Genomic DNA, 4047 nt, shown 5'->3' on the forward strand with positions numbered 1-4047 from the left:
TTGCCTTGCCGTCCATCCATACATCCATCTATCTATCTATCTATCTATCTATGACTCTCGATATCTAACTCTCTTGCTTGCTATCGCTCCCCCAATGGTCAGTAGCATAGTAGCATAACAGAAGATCACGGACCACTGTCAATCAGATGCTTGCCTTGCCGTCCATCCATCCATCTATCTATCTATCTATCTATGACTCTCGATATCTAACTGTCTTGCTTGCTATCGCTCCCCCAATGGTCAGTAGCATAGTAGCATAACATCAGATCACGGACCACTGTCAATCAGATGCTTGCCTTGCCATCCATCCATCCATCTATCTATCTATCTATCTATCTATGACTCTCGATATCTAACTCTCTTGCTTGCTATCGCTCCCCCAATGGTCAGTAGCATAGTAGCATAACATCTGATCACGGACCACTGTCAATCAGATGCTTGCCTTGCCGTCCATCCATGCATCCATCTATCTATCTATCTATGACTCTTGAAATCTAACTCTCTTGCTTGCTATCGCTCCCCCAATGGTCAGTAGCATAGTAGCATAACATCAGATCACGGACCACTGTCAATCAGATGCTTGCCTTGCCGTCCATCCATGCATCCATCTATCTATCTATCTATGACTCTTGAAATCTAACTCTCTTGCTTGCTATCGCTACCCCAATGGTCAGTAGAATAGTAGCATATCAGCAGATCATGGACCACAGTCAATCAGATGCTTGCCTTGCCATCCATCCATCCATCTATCTAACTATCTATCTAGCTATTTAGCTAGCTATCAATCTATGACTCTCAATATCTAACTCTCTTGCTTGCTATCGCTCCCCCAATGGTCACGTATGTTGCATTCAAGGACAAAGATAATCGTGTGCTGGAAATGGTTTCTGGCAACTGTGAAGGAACTGCACGACTGCAGCAACCACAACACCTCCGTCTGTCTCTGTGGCGCAAACGGTCAGCGTGTTCGGCTGTTAACCGAAAGGGTGGTGGTTCGAATCCACCCAGGGACGGCCCACTTCTCCCCCCACCCCTTGTTATTGTTTCTACTTCTGGCGGTCACCTTGCCAGACTGCGGCTACAGTAACCTTAAGCTGCTTGCTGCGGACGGCCATCTTGCAAAATTGTATTGAGCATTTAGAAACTTCCTTTCCATTGCCTAGGCCAACATAAACCTAGGCACTGCTAGGAGTCGAACCCAGGGTTTCCTGTTTACGAGACAGGCGCTTTGACCAACTAAGCCACGGTGCCAGGACTCTCCCATTCCCCAGTGCCTACACTCAGGCGTAAGGAACAAAACAAAACAAAACAAAACAAAATCTGGATGCAGGCTGCAACAAAGGAAGCACACAGAGGTGAAAACGTAAGGTTGACGGGAGCAACATGCTCCCTGTTGCGACTGTCCAGGGGCGGCAATGGGAATTGGACGTTAGGTCAGTAGCATAGTAGCATAACAGCCGATCACGGACCACTGTCAATCAGATGCTTGCCTTGCCGTCCATCCATCCATCTATCTATCTATCTATCTATCAGCACTGAGAGCATGGTTCAGCAGGCCCGCAAACAACTGAAAAGAATGCGTCTCCTTTGGTGCAGCTCAGGAGTACACGTTCAGCAAAGGTCTCCATAACAAGTCGGCAAACCACATTTCGTCCTCCTCCTCCTCAACAACACACTACATGTCCTCCTCCTCCTCAACAACAACAACAACAACAACGAACTTGTAAAAAACACATTTTCTTTAAAGAAAACAAAACACACAGATGACAGTCTGATTTCCCATCAGCTATACAGGCAACAGTATCTGAGGTCGATAGCCCTCCCATGTGCACAGGAGCCCAGAAGCCAGCCTTCAAGAGCAAACGAACAAGCACTTCGGTGACTGCAAAGTGGGGCCAAGTGGGCTCGTCCTGGAGTTAAACCCAGGGCCTCTCACACCCTCAGCAAGAATCATAGCCCTAGACCAACGAGCCAAGTTAACAGACAGTGTCACAGTTTCTGCTGGGCAAGCACGTAACTGCTTGGGGCAGACCGGGAGACCTACGCTCACTGACTGATAGCATGAACTGTAGCGCTGACGAGTCTTTCCAGAACGGTAACCCCATCCCCAGTGAGACAGCACTGAGAGCATGGTTCAGCAGGCCCGCAAACAACTGAAAAGAATGCCTCTCCTTTGGTGCAGCTCAGGAGTACACGTTCAGCAAAGGTCTCCATAACAAGTCGGCAAACCACATTTCGTGCTCCTCCTCCTCCTCAACAACAACAACGAACTTGTAAAATACACATTTTCTTTAAAGAAAACAAAACACACAGATGACAGTCTGATTTCCCATCAGCTACACAGCCAACAGTATCTGAGGTCGAAAGATCTCCCTTGTGCAGAGGAGCACAGAAGCCAACCATCGAGAGAGAACAAACGAACGCTTCAGTGACTGCGAAGCGGGGCCAAGCGGACTCGTCTGTGAGTTGAACCCGGAACCTCTCGCAACCCAAAGCGAGAATCATACATCTAGACCAACGAGCCAAGTTTACGGACAGTGTCGCAGTTTCTGCTGGGCAAGCATGTAACTGCTTGGGGCAGACCGGGAGACCTACGCTCACTCACTGATAGCATGAACTGTAGCGCTGAAATGTCTTTCCAGAACGGTAACCGTATCCCCAGTGAGACAGCACTGAGAGCATGGTTCAGCAGGCCCGCAAACAACTGAAAAGAATGCCTCTCCTTTGGTGCAGCTCAGGAGTACACGTTCAGCAAAGGTCTCCATAACAAGGCGGCAAACCACATTTCGTGCTCCTCCTCCTCCTCAACAACAACAACGAACTTGTAAAATACACATTTTCTTTAAAGAAAACAAAACACACAGATGACAGTCTGATTTCCCATCAGCTACACAGCCAACAGTATCTGAGGTCGAAAGACCTCCCTGGTGCAGAGGAGCCCAGAAGCCAACCATCGAGAGAGAACAAACAAATGCTTCAGAGAATGCAAAGCGGGGCCAAACGGGCTCGTCCAGGAGTTGAACCCGGGACCTCTCGCACCCGAAGAGAGAATCATACCCCTAGACCAACGAGCCAAGTTAACAGACAGTGTCGCAGTTTCTGCTGGGCAAGCGCGTAACTGCTTTGGGGCAGACCGGGAGACCTACTCTCACTGACTGATAGCATGGACTGTAGCGCTGACGTGTCTTTCCAGAACGGTAACGCCATCCCCAGTGAGACAGCACTGAGAGCATGGTTCAGCAGGCCCGCAAACAACTGAAAAGAATGCCTCTCCTTTGGTGCAGCTCAGGTGTACACGTTGAACAAAGGTCTCCATAACAAGCCGGCAAACCACATTTCGTGCTCCTCCTCCTCCTCAACAACAACAACGAACTTGTAAAATACACATTTTCTTTAAAGAAAACAAAACACACAGATGACAGTCTGATTTCCCATCAGCTACACAGCCAACAGTATCTGAGGTCGAAAGATCTCCCTTGTGCAGAGGAGCACAGAAGCCAACCATCGAGAGAGAACAAACGAACGCTTCAGTAACTGCAAAGCGGGGCCAAGCGGACTCGTCTGTGAGTTGAACCCGGAACCTCTCGCAACCCAAAGCAAGAATCATACCTCTAGACCTACGAGCCAAGATAACAGACAGTGTCGCAGTTTCTGCTGGGCAAGCACGTAACTGCTTGGGGCAGACCGGGAGACCTACGCTCACTGACTGATAGCATGGACTGTAGCGCTGACGAGTCTTTCCAGAACGGTAACCCCATCCCCAGTGAGACAGCACTGAGAGCATGGTTCAGCAGGCCCGCAAACAACTGAAAAGAATGCCTCTCCTTTGGTGCAGCTCAGGAGTACACGTTCAGCAAAGGTCTCCATAACAAGCCGGCAAACCACATTTCGACCTCCTCCTCCTCAACAACAACAACGAACTTGTAAAAAACACATTTTCTTTAAAGAAAACAAAACACACAGATGACAGTCTGATTTCCCATCAGCTATACAGGCAACAGTATCTGAGGTCGATAGCCCTCCCTTGTGCAGAGGAGCCCAGAAGCC

General features: G+C 48.9%; 2 non-coding genes across 2 annotated transcripts; one reads left to right on the plus strand and one right to left on the minus strand.

Moving 5' to 3' along the window:
- Window positions 1-939: 939 nt before the first annotated feature.
- trnan-guu (transfer RNA asparagine (anticodon GUU)) lies at window positions 940-1013 on the plus strand. Its single transcript has one exon. It is a non-coding gene; the product is annotated as a tRNA-Asn (tRNA).
- A 164-nt stretch (window positions 1014-1177) lies between these two features.
- trnat-cgu (transfer RNA threonine (anticodon CGU)) lies at window positions 1178-1251 on the minus strand. Its single transcript has one exon. It is a non-coding gene; the product is annotated as a tRNA-Thr (tRNA).
- Between the last annotated feature and the right edge of the window lie 2796 nt (window positions 1252-4047).

The sequence above is a fragment of the Amia ocellicauda genome, chromosome 2 (assembly GCF_036373705.1).
Source record: "Amia ocellicauda isolate fAmiCal2 chromosome 2, fAmiCal2.hap1, whole genome shotgun sequence".
In the NCBI taxonomy this organism is placed as follows: Eukaryota; Metazoa; Chordata; class Actinopteri; order Amiiformes; family Amiidae; genus Amia; species Amia ocellicauda.